This window comes from Tursiops truncatus, chromosome 19, assembly GCF_011762595.2.
Source record: "Tursiops truncatus isolate mTurTru1 chromosome 19, mTurTru1.mat.Y, whole genome shotgun sequence".
Classification (NCBI taxonomy): Eukaryota; Metazoa; Chordata; class Mammalia; order Artiodactyla; family Delphinidae; genus Tursiops; species Tursiops truncatus.
Window position 1 is genome coordinate 56850796 of NC_047052.1, and position 14975 is coordinate 56865770.

General features: G+C 46.2%; 1 long non-coding RNA gene across 22 annotated transcripts in view; it reads left to right on the plus strand.

Annotated features, from left to right (window-relative positions):
• Window positions 1–14975, plus strand: part of LOC109548924 (uncharacterized) — a 29104-nt gene that overhangs the window by 4734 nt on the left and 9395 nt on the right. For 7 of the 22 annotated variants that reach the window (XR_012328116.1, XR_012328117.1, XR_012328119.1 and 4 more), the window contains 3 exons: window positions 7866–7941; window positions 8319–8454; window positions 12707–14591. This is a non-coding gene — a long non-coding RNA (uncharacterized lncRNA). Of the gene's footprint in view, window positions 1–1095; window positions 5034–5638; window positions 6246–7865; window positions 7942–8318; window positions 8455–12706; window positions 14592–14975 lie in introns of those variants that run through there. The other 15 variants (XR_012328110.1, XR_012328115.1, XR_012328114.1 and 12 more) reach the window with 13 other exon arrangements.

The window sequence follows — 14975 nt, forward strand, 5'->3', positions numbered from 1 at the left end:
CATCCTTTTATTTTTTAATATTCTTTTCCATTATGGTTTATCACAGGATATTGAATATAGTCCCCTGTACTATACAGTAGTACCTTGTTGTTTATCCATCCTATGTATAGTAGCTTACATCTGTTAACCCCAACCTCTCACTCCATCCCTCCTCCAACACCCTCCCCTTGGCAACCACCAGTCTGTTTTCTATGTCCACGAGTCTGTTTCATAGATATGTTCATTTGTGTCATATTTTAGATTCCACATATAAGTGAAATCATATGGTATTTGTCTTTCTCTTTCTGACTTACTTCACTTAGTATGATAATTTATGGCTGCATCCATGTTGCTGCAAATGGTATTATTTCATTCTTTTTTACGGTTGAGCAGTATTCTATTGTATATATGTAGCACATCTTCTTTATATATTTGTCTGGCGATGGACATTTAGGTTGCTTCTATGTCCTGGCTATTGTGAATAGTGCTGCTGTGAACATACGGGTGCATTTATCTTTTTGAATTAGAGTTTTATCTGGATATATGCCCAGGAGTGGGATTGCAGGATCATATGGTACTTCTCTTTTTAGTTTTCTGAGAAAGCTCCATAGTATTTTCCAGTGACAGCACCAACTAACATTCCCACCAACAGTGTAGGAGGGTTCCCTTTTCTCCACACTCTCTCCAGCATTTGTTATTTGTAGAGTTTTTAATGAATGGCCATTCTATTTGCACATATCTTTAAACAGTCCTTGGATACCAACTACTGGGTCACAATCAGACATCTCTGGCTCTGGACACAGTCTTCTACCCAGTACTCACTTCTCACCAGCAGCCATGGCTTTGTGGAAAGCCATTTTCAGAGGAGTGAGCTGGGGACCCTTCTCCTCCCTGCACTGTACCCCTTCCTTGTGTCCTTGCCTACTGTCAGGGCTCTCCCATCATCTGAGCTTCCCAGGCACAGCTCTGCACAGCAGGCCTTCTCACTGGCTCTGGCCCCTGTTGCTTATCATCAGTCCTATGGATTTATTCGTAGGTGTGGGTGACACATATTTGTGGTGGGGCTGCTCCTCCCACCAGTGTCAATATGCTTCACCAGCATTTCTCTGGTTGCAGGTTGTTGGCATGGAGCCCAGGATGAGGAGCCAGCTTCAGAGCAAGGTGTTTCTATAGAAGTGTCACTGGCCAGGACGCCAAAGCCAGGTCCCTCCATCAGGAATGCCCAGCCCTGTGGGACATGCAGCTCACTCTTGAAAGACATTCTGTCCCTGGCTGAGCAGGGTGGAATGCACCCTGGGCAAGGACTATACACTTGTGAGGCAAAGCTTTGCCAGCACCAAAAACGTCACATTAGAGAGAAACTTTCCTGAAAGGACAAGGAGAGGCCTTCATTTGTGAAAAACTGTACTGTCCACATGACACAGAGGACCTTCACATGCAGGGAAGGTGGGAAGGACTTCCCAGCCAGCACAGGCCCTCTCCAGCACCAGCCTCTTCATGGTGTGGGAAAGCCACATGGGGACATTGCAGATGGAGAGGACTTTCAAACTGGGAAAAGTGCTTACAAGTGCACTCAGTGTGGGAAAGCCTTCAGCCATAACCATACACTTGTTGACCAAGAGAAGATCCACACTGGAGAATAGTTTTATGAGCATAGGGAATGTGGGAAGGCCTTTCTTAGAAAGTCCCACCACGAGCAGCATCAGAAAGTCCACACTGAGCCTGGGCTTTATGAGCACTCAGAATGTGGAGTATTCGTTACAGAAATATCTGGCCTCAATGACCACCAGAGAATTCACACAAGGCCAAGGCCTTTTGAGTGCAGCCTTCTTTAGACCGTCCCAACTCGTTGGTCACCAGAAAATCCACACTGAAGAAAGAACTTACGGTGGTAGTGAGTTTGGAAAATTCTTTAGGAACTGTTCCACACTCATTAGACACCAGAGAGTTCACACTGGAGAAAGGCCTTTTGAGTGCACTGAATGCGGGAGAGCCTTCACCTGCAAACATAGGCTTGTTGAGTACCAGAAAATCCACAGTGGTGAAAAGACTTTTTCAGCCACAAAGACAGTTGTTGAGCACCAGAAAATCCACACTGGAGAAAGGCCTTACAAGTGCAGCAAATGTGGGAAATTCCTTATGGACAGCTCCTCACTCATTATTCATTAGAAAGTTCACACTGGACAAAGACGTTATGAGTATGGCAAATGTGGAAAAAAATTTTTTTAATTTATTTTAATTTATTTATTTTTGGCTGCGTTGGGTCTTTGTTGATGCACGTGGGCTTTCTCTAGTTGTGGGGAGCGGGGGCTACTCTTCGTTGTGGTGCACGGGCTTCTCATTGTGGTGTCTTCTCTTGTTGTTGAGCATGGGCTCTAGGGCACGTGGGCTTCAATAGTTGCAGCGCATGGGCTCAGTAGTTGTGGCTTGTGGGCTCTAGAGCTCAGGCTCAGTAGTTGTGGCACACAGGCTTAGTTGCTTCACGACATGTGGGATCTTCCTGGACCAGGGCTCGAACCCGTGTCCCCTGCATTGGCAGGAGGATTCTTAACCACTGTGCCACGAGGGAAGCCCCAAATGTGGAAAATTCTTTAGGTACCGCTACACCCTTATTAGACATCAGAGAAATCATACTGGAGAAAGGCCTTATGAGTGCATCGATGTACGAAATCCTTTTGTTGCAGCTCCACACTCATTAGACATCGGACAAATCCCACTGGAGAAAGGCCTTATTAGTGCACCTAATGTGGGAAATTTTTGTAGTAAAACTCCAGAGTCAGTACACACTAGCGAGTTCACGTTGATGTGAGGCATTATAAGAACAGCAAATAAGGGAACATCTTTACATACAGCTCTGGTCTTGTTAAACACTGTTGAATTTACACCAGAGAAAAGCCTTCTGAGTGCAGTGAGTGCTGGAAAGTCTGTAGTCAAAACTTCCATTCATTTGGCTCCAAAAAGTTCACACCAGAGAAAGAACTTATGAAGGAAGCAAATGGGGAAAGGACTTCAGCCGAAAGTCTGCTCTGATTGGCACTGTGAAGTACATATTATGTACTTTTGGGGTTTTTTTTTCCTTCTTATTGTGTTAAAATACACACACATAAAACTTGCCATCTTTTAAGTATTTTAGTGTGCCGTTCAATACCGTGAGGTACATTCACACTGTTGTGCAACCTAATCTCCAGAGCTCCTCTTGTTTTGCAAAAATGAAACCCTGTACTCATTAAATAACAACTCGTACTCCTCTCCTTCTCCAGCCCCTGGAAACCACTATTCTCTGTCTCCTTGAATTTGAGTGCCCCAGCTGCCTCATGTAAGAAGAATCATACAGTTTTTGTAGTTTTGTGAGGACTTCATTTACCAGAATCTCACATTTCACGTATCACGTGTTCTGTTTCAGAAGTCCTTTCCTTTTTAAGCCTGAGTTATACTCCATTGTATGCATATACACATCTTTATCCATTCATCTGGTGATGAAGACTTCCCTTGTTTCCATATTTTAGCTGTTGTAAAGAGTGCAGCTGTGAGAACGACTGCACAAATATCTCCTTGAGATCCTGTTTTCAGTTATTTTCAGTGTATAGCCAGAAGTGGAATTCCTGGATCATATGGTCAATTGTTTTTTTAAATTTATTTTTGGCTGCATTGGGTCTTCATTGCTGCACACGGCCTTTCTGTAGTTGTGGAGTGCGGGCTTCTCATTGCAGTGACTTCTCGTTGTGGAGCACCAGCTCTAGGCACGTGGGCTTCAGTAGTTGTGGCTCGCAGGCTCAGTAGTTGTGGCACACGGGCTTAGTTGCTCCGTGGCATGTGGGATCTTCCCAGGCCAGGGCTCGAACTCATGTCCCCTGCATTGGCAGGCAGATTCTTAACCACTGCACCACCAGGGAAGTCCCCAATCTATTTTTAACATTTTGAACTCTTTCCTTTATTGGCTATACCATTTTATGCTCCCATCAAACGTCCACAGAGTTCCAGTATCTCCACATCCTCATTGACATAATTCTATTTTCCGTTTCATGTTTAATAGTAGCTATCCTAATGGATGTGAGGTAATATCTCACTGTAGTTTTGTTTATTTTATTTTATATATATATTTTTTATGGCTGTGTCGGGTCTTAGTTGCAGCATGTGGGCTCTTTGTTGTGGCACACGGGCTTCTCTAGTGTGGCATGCAGATTTTCTCTTGCTGTGGCACGTGGGCTTCTCTCTAGGTGCGGTGTGCAGGTTTTCTGTTCTTCGTTGTGGCGCGTGGGCTCCAGAGCATATGGGCTGTATAGTTGTGGCATGCAGGCTCCAGAACGTGTGGGCTCTGTAGTTTGCAGCATGCGGGCTCTCTAGTTGAGGAGCACGAGCTCAGTAGTTGTGATGCGTGGGCTTAGTTGCCCTGTGGCATTTGGGATCTTAGTTCCCCAACTAGGGATCGAACCCACATCCCCTGCATTGCAAGGTGGATTCTTTACCACTGGACCACCAGGGAAGTTCCCTTACTGTAGTTTTGTTTAGCATTTCCCTAATGATTAATGATCATGTCTTCTTGGCCATTTGTGTATATTCTTTGTAAAAATCTCTATGTTTACCCCTTTAAAATTTTTCTTATTGGTGAGTTTTAGCAGTTCTTTATATAATCTGGATACTGACCACTTATCAAATATATGATTTGCAAATGCTTTTCTTCCATTCAGTAGCTTGCCATTTCACTCTGTTGATTGTGTCCTTTGCACAGAAGTTTGTACCCTTATTTTTGCTTTTGTTTCCTATGCTTTTCATGTCAATGCCAAGAAGTTATAAATCCAATGTCATGAAGCTTTTCCCCTATGTCTTCATCTAAGAGTTTTTGAGCTTACATCGTACTGTCAGGTCTTTGTTTATTTTGAGTTCATTTTTGGGTGTGGTGTAAGGTAAGGGTCCAACTTCATTCATTTGAATGCAGATATCCACTGTAATTTGTTGGAGAGACTGTCCTCCTCCCACTGAATTGCGTTGGCACTCTTGTTGATTATTTGATCAAATATACTGGCTTCCAGTTCGGGGCACTCTGTTCTGTTTCATTGGCCTAAAGTTTTGTGTTTATGGCAGTACCAGTGTTTTGTTTTTGCTTTTTAAAAATTTTTATTACAATGTAGTTAATTTACAATGTTGTGTTAGTTTCAGGTGTACAGCAAAGTGAATCAGTTATTTGTATACATATATCCACTCTTTTTTAGATTCTTTTCCCATATAGACAATTACAGAGTTTTGAGTAGAGTTCCCTGTGTTAGACAGTAGCTCCTTATTAGTTATATTTCAGTTTTGAGTCCCTGGCTTGATGTTAGTCATTTCCTCTTTTAGAGCAGCAGCTGATTAAGACCACAACCAATCACTGTCTATATCAGGCACTCACACTCTGGACACCATCCCTTATGTCCCAGGGCCAGGAAACCAGGCAACTGGAGACAGCCTGTATGCCCCTGACCCCATGAAATTATTCCAGCTAGGTCATCCATGGGGAGCCTGGAAAACCTAGGTAGCCCCTGACCACCTGCTATGTATAGGGTGCTCCCTACAGCCCCAGGTTACTTACTGTGTCCCTGTACAGCCTGTTGTGTGCCCTGCCTGATGCCCTTGTTTCATCCTAAGCCCTAGGTAACAGAATTCTTCTTTTTATCTACCCAAGTGTCATCAAGAACTTTTAAATCTTACAAAACAACTACAAACCCAGAAGAGTGTTAGGAATGCAGTGAATGTTGAAAGTTATTCAGCTATTAGCCTAAACTCAAACAGCACTGGTAAATTTAAATCGGAGAAACATCTTCGGAGTGCAGGCAACATGCTGTTTCCTTGTTCTACGTAATTACAGAGCGACATTTGGAGATTAGTCTTTGTGAAAGAGAACTCAGCCATAAATTGAACTTCATGCCTCCAGACATCCCAGGAAGATTCTCTTAAGTACCAAGTATATTGGAAGCTTTCATGATAACACCTTGCACTTCCGGACCTGCCTGGAGTCCTTGCCAGAAATAAGTTGTTATCAGTATCTGTTACGTTAGCCTTCCCTCCTCTGCCACACGGCAGGGTGCCGCACTGTGTATGAATCATCCTTACAGTGCTTGGGAGGCAGGAAGCTACACTTTCTTCCTTCATCTGGAGGACTCACCCGTCTCTTGACTTTTGGGGTATCTCATTCACTTCCCACTGATTGTTTTGGGTGGGATATTACCCAGTTCTGGAAAAGAGGACTCCAGCTGGCTTCTGCAGGCAGCTTGTGGAGATTTCCCTTCTTCGTGAGTATATTTGATTGACTTGTAATGGTTGGGTTGATTTTTCCACCCTCAGAGTCACTCGACCCAGGACTATCAGCAGAGCTTAGAAGGGTTTGAATTCCGCTCTATCCCCAGAATCAAAGCTCTCAGACACCAGGGAACACTACCCTGCTCACCTGTCCCATGACTCCAAGATTCAACCCTTCTCTCACTCATGAACTCAGGATACATTTCTGCCATAGCAGTAGAATTGTTTCACTGCATGCACCTGCTTTCACATATGTGTACCATACTTAATGACGAGCTCCTTCCCTGCTCAAGGGCAGGACCAATATCTCTGTCATCCATATCATCCCACTACTCAGAACACAGTGCTTGGTGGGTGGAGCAGCAAGGCCACAGCCAGACCCTCTGAGTGACCACAGATATGAAGACAAGGCAGAGAAAACTGGATGGTGAGAGAATGAACCCTAGTGGGTCCTTCACCCACTGGGATGCATCTCACATGTCTTGCAGTTTGGGGCCCAGGTCCCTTTATGGGCCACCTTGTCCCAAGGAGCTCCCAGTTATGGAAAGAATAACCCTCTGCTTTGAACCAAGAATTGTTTCCTGAGAGTGGATTCTCTGACTCTCATGGATCCCAAGGCTCAGATTCATGTACAGCTACAGCTACAACCCAGACAATTATCTTGAGAGGAGATATAAGAGGGTAGTGTCTTCAAAACGCAACTTACTTTCCTACAGAATACAGGAACCACACAAGCTATTCTCAAAACATTATAAATTTAGTGGAAAAAATGATGTTTTTTCTCACTGAGAGCCGTGTGTGCAGTAACAATATTGGATAAAACACAACATAAAGGGTTCGTGTCCACCTTGGCAACACAAAAGTATGTATTTGATTATATAAAAGGCTCCAAGGAGGGCTCAACTGGACAGTACATTTTTTTAAACCAAAGGTCATATTGATTATTTCATGCAGCTTTGAAATTAGCCCCAAAGACAGTCCCAAGGGAGGAATTTCAACACAACCTGACTGATAAGAGCATCCTGAGAATAAGACCACAGTAGTAACTGTGAAACCCATACGTGGCTACCTGTATGCATCCTGGTTTTCCTGTTAAAGTTCCAGTCACTTTACAATGTTTCACAGAAAATTTTTTTCCCCTGCAAAAAGCGCTATTTTTTCCATTTGGCCCAAGGCTTGGAGAGGGCTCCAGGGTGGTTAACAAGCTGCCCAGTGGCTGCAGGGACAGGCTTCAGGGAGAAGCCCTGACCCCAGAGGGGCTCCTCACAGGCCGCTGGGCTCCAGGAGCTCCTAGTGGTGCTTGAGGCTGAGCCTTTGGAAGAGACATTCGCCCAGCCCAGCCTGAGGCCAAGCAGCCTGCGGAGGTTGGTCAGGTGGTCGCCAATCTTCTTGATGAATTTCACCTGCTCATCCAGGAAGTGGCTCCAGGAAGTCCAGAGGTGGAGTCTGCGCGGGCAGAGCCCAGGACCTGCGGACCCACAGGGCCTGGCGCAGGTTCTTCTCCGTCAGCGGGCGGCTTCCACGGCGTCCTGGGCTTTACCCACGCTCCTGGGACGGCTTCGGCACGTCCTGTAAGAGGGCGCGGCCACAGGCGCTGCTTTTGCCTTTTCCAGGGAGCTCGGGCCCTCCGGCTTCTCCTCGGCCAGTTCGCGAAACGATGTCTCACGCCCTCGAGAAGCGCAGAGACAGGTAGGTATGGGAGAGAGGCAGATGCACGTTATCAGGCGGGTGACTGCGGCCTCCACCTGGCGGAGTAATTGTGACGAATCTGGGAGCTCATGCTTGGTCGGCAACAAGGAGCTAAGCTCAGAAAGTGGTGTTGGCTGGTCCCGGAGGGCGAGGAGAGCTGAGTGGGTGGTTCCAAGGTTGTGACTGGAAAAAAAGTTGGAGAGTGGTCAGAGTCAGGAGGAAGGGGCGCCCCTGGGTTTGTTCAGTCCAAATGCTGTTGAAATGAGAGATCTGCCGGACGGCCAAGAAACTTTTATAAAATTAAGCAATGAGCCTTCTTTTCCATGTTTGTTTCTCTGAATTTAACTTAGCTATGTGTTTTATTGTCTTTGTTGTAGTTGCAGTTCAGCACATAGAAAATTAGAAACGCCGGTCTACTCAGGAGTAAAGACTTCAAGAAACACCAGGAAGAGGAAAGACTTAGGACTCACCTGGGATGACAACACAGCTACATGATCATCCTCACCCCTCTGGGTAAAATACAAACTTCCCAAACAATGGCTAACAATCCAGGGAAATAATTCCTCCCTTTGCCAAACCATCCTTGATCCGCTGTCCCTGAAACTTCCTCAACGCATACTGACCCTCCAGTAGAGACCATAACCTCCCCCAACTCTGTCCCCTTCAGACTGTGATTCCTGGGCCTTGTTAGCAGGCATTTCGGATATAGTTTTCTGCTACCAGGGCTTGGGCTGATTTGCTTCCATCACGTGACCTTTAGTGTTTACATTCGGTCTTCAAACGTGTGAGACTGCAGGTTGTGGCAAGATGAGCACCCGGCTCCTGTTCTGGCTGCCATCAGCACATCATCAAACCTACAGGGATGGTGCTAGGATGGGGAAGAGCAGGGGTTATCTCCCAGCCAGGTTGAAACCACCTGTCACACTCGGTCCACGTGCATGATTGTGTGATCCTGTGTGTATATCCACACACTAGGCTTTTGGGCCTCCCTATCCCATGTTTGTCTCACAAATCTCCCTGGAGCATTTGTGCATTTGTGTCCTCATACCTGGTGTGGTAGTTCAGCACCTCTCTCTATTCCCACAAGCCTCTAATATGTGCCACATACACTGGTTGTGTGTCTCATGACTATCACATGTCTTTTCTGTTGTGGACGTGGTGTAATGCATGTGTGTGCATAGGCTTGTTGAGGGGTGTCAGCATGCAGACCTCATCACAGTGTCCCCAGGATGCCTGTGCACGGGCCTCCAAGTTGTGCTGAGGTGTATCATTATTGTTACCGGACTCAGTGGGTCCTTCCCTTGGGGTGCATAGCCAGTGAACACACCAAGTACTTTCAGTTAAAGCAGAAGCATTTATTACTTGTGACAAGTAAGGAGACAGGGAGATAGCTCTCAAAGCACTGGACTGAAGTATTAAGCCTGGGGGGCAGGCATATCCAAGAAAGGACCGGCTTGGAAAATGTTACTGTAGGTTGCCAAAATCTGCAAGCAAGCAGGCACTGGGTTGTTTGCTCACAGTGTGTTATCTTGTTCACTGGGATTCACCGTAACCTTTTCGGAATGTTGGGTATTTGGAGCTTTGTGCCATGAATCTCCTCCAATCTCTTTTCTTAGAGCATTTCCGTTAGCAAACTTCTAATTCTGAATTCTTTCTCTGTCCCTTTGAGACGTACATAAAACTTTCGAAAAGCTAAATAATCCTCTTGTCAGTTTTACAACTGTGTAAAAATGTGCTCCCGGGATTTTAATTTATGGAGGTGACTGAGTGAGGACAGGAGAGGCTACTGCCGTTGAAAGTTCTCCAAGGAAACGACAGGCACAGCAGGACACGTAAGACCACGTGAAGCCTGTCACATGCAGGTGTCAGGAAGCAGAGAGGAGCTGGGGCTGTGCCTTTATGACCACAGTGGCGGGAAGAACTAGGTAGTGACTTCCACTAGTGGGCAGGAAGCAAAAACACACATGCTATAGCTGGGAGTTTGTAACCCGTGGCCATGAGACCAGCTCGGAGGTGGGCCGGGACGTAACGAGGTCGGGCATCTGGGCGGCCGGCAGTGCCCCCTCGCCGGCCAACGATCCGGATCCGTCCCGCTAATGTTCCCGCCGGTTGTCGGGCGCCATCTGGCGGTCACGTTTATTTTGTCCCTTCCCGTCCGGAGCTCGGGCGATGTCTGCAGGGGATGGGATTCGGCCGCGATGCCCGAGGCAGAGTTCCGGGAGGTCGGCGGGGCTGGCGGGATCATTCCGGTCTTGCCGGGCGGGCGCGCTTAGTGCTCTCTCCGGAGGTTGTACCTGCAGGCTTATAGGGAAGAGGCTGGATCCCCTCCGGTTGCCGAAGGGAGCAGGAAGGGGGTCTCCCGGCTCCGGAGGTGGGAACCGGGCCGGGTGGGGAGGCCCGAGGAGGGCGTGAGCCGTTCGGCCGCGGGCTCGCGTGGCCTGGTCTGCAGAGGTTCCCCTGTGGGGTTTTCCCGGGTCCTAATTCAGAGGCCGGCCGGCCCCGCACTGCCTGCGGGCGAACCAGGTAGGGTAAGCCGGGCTGTCAGCAGGTTCTGTCATTTTCTTCACAAGGGAATTAGTGATGCAGCCCTGGTCTCCAGCTCTGAAGGGCTTCCCCTACTCGTCAAGAGGTAAAGTAAACATTTCAATCACAGCCAAGGAGTTTTTTGCGTTGAATGGGCGCTGTCTGCTTGGTGTATCATGAATGGGTGCGGTTTCTGTCTTTATAGTGTCTTTAGTGGGTTGTCTGTGATGTGCATCAGTTTAGTTTCGAGCTCATAGAAGGAAGTATGTTTTTTCTCTACTTTGTGGAAAAGGTCTTGTTTTATTATCTCCCCAACATTGGTCACCGTGTCAAACAGTATAAGATCCAATACAGGTGAAATTGAGAAACGTGGCAAATCCTAAAACAACGGCTATTGCAAGAAGGAAGAGTATTTTCTAATATCAATTCTGTAGGCTAAAGGGGGGATTAATTACAAATGGCTAGGAGAAAACCTTTGGTTTCAGAAGTGTAACCCTGTGCCAATGTTTTTCAAACCCTGCACTTAAAATGCATTTTATTTTTAAGTTGATTATACGTAACAAAACTTTTTAAAAAGCACAATTACGTTCTGGAATGTGGAAGACCACCTTCAGGTTAAATAAATTGCTATCCACACTTCCAGAAGTTAGAGAAGCTATTATGAATTAAGGGCTAATGATCTGTTACAGTGAAAGGATACAGATGAAAAGCAGGAAAGATGGCACAATAGGATAAAGTCACAGAGGGACCACAGTGCCAGTTTCCTGTGCCCTGTCACTTAGGCCTCACAGCATCCGTGGGTGACAATATGAAGTGTACTGCTAAGGGGGGACCTCACACAAGACCTGGTATTATACAGGCTTTTTTTAGTATGTCATGCACAAGGGACACCTGTGTGGCTGAACTTACTCTCTAGCTTCTCTGAATGTCAAACAGCTACAGAGACCCTAAGGCTCCCCTACCCACTGGCATGTCAGATTATTAGTATAAATTAGCTAGCATGGCACAAGGCCCCGGGTAAACACAACTCTTATTAGTCCAAATGTTTCAAGGGCTTAGAAGTTATCTCCCAAGAGTCGGGCCACTCTGCCAAACGTTTCTTTCAAATGAATACACATTGGACAACACAGGCCTGTGGTGTAATCCTTTATACAGGTCAAGTAAAAATACTCAAAACTCGGACCCTTGTTTTAGCACATGTCGGTACTTATTATCTATGTCCTCAACCTTATTTATGGGCATCTGTATAAGGGAAATAGTAGAAAGGAGTGCTACTGCATGTGTTCCCCAGTCCACATTGGATGACCTTGAAACTGTGCCCCATAGGGGTTAACAGAAGCTGATGACTAACAACTTCTTGAGCTAGAATTATTAAAAAAAGGGAATATCATGTCAAAACCCCTCGCTTGTGAACTGCCTTAATTGGTTAAGCTCACTTGGGTAGGGTTTTTTTTCTCCTACTTGCATGTGCTCCAACTTCCTCCCTAGTTGGGCCATGTAGGTTTTCTCTTCTCTAGTTGTGGAGTGGGCTCAGTTTGTGGCATGTAAGGCTTAGTTGCCCCACTGCATGTGGGATCGTAGTTCCCTGACCAGGGATTGTATCACCCCCATCCCCTATATTGGAAGGTGGATTCTTTACCACTGGACCACCAGGGAAGTCTCCCACTGTAGAAAACATCTCTGACAGGGTGGGGACACTGTAGGGAAGGGAGCCTCAGTTGTTTTTTAGGAAATTGGAGTCAGCTCTTATCCAGCTATGTGTGAAGAACAGAAGCCTGTAATGCAGATACAGCTGTACACACTGACTACTGCCTCACCTTTTCTCTGATTGCCCTTCCCCCCACCTAAGACTACCCTGCCTCTTTGTCCCCTACAGCACCTCACCTCCAGGAAGGTGGCTGTGAGACTTTTTTGTCTCCTGGCTTGTGCTGCCTTGTGAGTGAAATTCCTCTCCGGCAAGCTTTGACGTCCCACTGTTTGGCTTCTTGCACCTCTGGTTCAGTAAAATAACCTCCTGTTCACAGTGTGAAACTCCCCACAGTTGGAGTATTCATACCAGGGAAATTGGCAAACACAATAATTGGGGGGGGTGTTGGGTTTTTTTTTAAGTAGGTGTTTAGACTTACAGTAATGGAGACTTATGTTAATAAGGACTACATGTGGGGCACTAAACATTTATTCCATCCAGCAAAGTCACTGAGAAAAACAAGTTGCAACACATTTCTTTTTATTCTCTCCACAGTTACTAATAAAAAGACATTTTAATCAAAGAAGACAATACACCTGGCAGAGAACACAGGAATGTTCAACATCATGAATCACTAGGGAAATACATCAGACCACAGTGAGGTATGTATCCACACTTTTAAAACAGCTAATATTCAGGGGCTTCTCTAGTGATGCAATGGTTGAGAGTCTGTCTGCCGATGCGGGGACACGGGGTTCGTGCCCCGGTCCGGGAAGATCCCACATGCTGCAGAGTGGCTGGGCCCGTGAGCCATGGCAGCTGAGCCTGCACGTCCAGAGCCTGTGCTCTGCAACGGGAGAGGCCACAACAGTGAGAGGCCCGTGTACCGCAAAAAAAGTAATATTCAAAACAGTAACCATACCAACCCACTACTGGTGCGGAACACAGGGGATGGAAGGTTCCCAATGCAAAAAGGATACAACCCTATTCATTCGTTTTGAAATATGAAACCAGGGGTTTCCCTGGTCCAGGGGTATAAGACTCTGTACTTCCACTGCAGGGGCCACAGTTTCAATCCCTTGTTGGGGTAGATGCCCCATGGTGTGTGATGTGGCAAAAAAAAAAAAAATTAGAATATGAAACATAAAGACCCCCAAAGATATTAAAAGTCTAGAAAACACTAACTGAATGGGAAAAAAGGAAATCAATAGTAGTTGCCTGGGAGTTGTGAGGGGGTGTGATGGTGGATGTTTGTAATTATGACAATTATGACACTGGTTCTGGGGGTTTATATGTATCAAAATTTAATCAAGCTGCACATTTTATGAGGTATGTTCAAATTCAATACATGCCCATATACAGCTCAAATAAATTTTGGCTCCACATAAAAATCTGAATTTGGGGTGTGTGTGCCATGTGCCTTGCAGGAGCCAAGGATCCCCCTGGAATCTTACTCTGAATCTCCTTTTCAGTAGAACTCTGGCAAACCACAACCCCGTCCTTGACTCCTTGTCTCATGGGAGGGATTCTGTAGTAGTAGCGATGAAGACTGGTGAGCAATGAAAGGTTTATTTTATTTTTCGTTGTGTTGGGCCGTTGTTGCTGTGCCTGGGCTTTCTCTAGCTGTGGTGAGCAGAGGCTACTCTTTGTTGTGGTGTGGGTGATTCTCATTGCAGTGGTCTCTCTTGTTGCAGAGCACAGGCTCTGGAAGTTGTGGCACACAGGCCTAGCTGCTATGAGGCATGTGGGATCTTCCCAGGCCAGGGCTTGAACCCCTGTCCCCTGCAGCAGGTGGATTCTTAATCACCGTGCCACCAGGGGAATCCCTGAAAAGTGTTTCCACTTAAGTTATCCGAGAACTCTGCCTGGGTCCTAAAAATCACATGCCTGTACTACACGATTTCCACACTCATTCCCCATTGTTTTCACTGTGCATCAAATGGCCTTGAGATAAACTATTTGCAGATGCTGAGGGAATCCTAAAACCTTTACGTTAGTCTGACACTGACTGAGGCTCAGGAGGTTTCTGCAAAAACGTTTATGCAAAACAGCCACAGTGGTGGGAACATACATGAATGCAATTTTATATTTTATTCCTTCTTCTTTGGTAGTCTCTCCCTATAATTCCCTGTTTTAGTCCCACAGAGAGCCCTGCACTCTACCCCAGAAGGCCTTGGACAACGATGCAAAATGGGCCAGAACTGGAGTGAAAACTATTCTCTGCCATGATACTACCCCCAGTGAGGTATACTAAGTTTGGAACACCCACAAAACCTGTTCCTGTGTCCTGTCCTAGCCAGTTGATGGAAGAGAATGACAAACCCCACGTGCTCAGGGAACCCATGCTTTTCTACAGGCGATATGAGAGCACAAAAGGCTACCTACCCTGATCACACTTAGATGACTGAGTCCCAGTATGGGGATCTGCCACTTGGAAAAGGTAAGAAACTCACAGTGACAGTAAGTCAGAAAGTAGAGCATAGCTCCTGAAAAGCTTCCTACAAACCTCGTACTCACAGGCAATCTGCACACTAGGGTTGTTCAGTTGTATGGCATTCAACTTCCGTTGATGAGTCCCTCACAAAGCCTATTCAGTATGATGTATTAACTAAGGAGACAGCTCCTGTGCTACTCTCCTCATCTCATCTCAAGGCCTTTCTCCAGTATGAACTCTGGTGATAGATGAGGTTATAGACCTTTGGCTGAAAGATTTCTTACATTTGCTGCACTCATGGTCTTTTTCTGTGGCGTGACCTGTTTGGTGTTCAGTAAGCTGGGTGTTTTGGCTGAAGAATTCTCCATATTTAGTGCATGCATGTGTTTT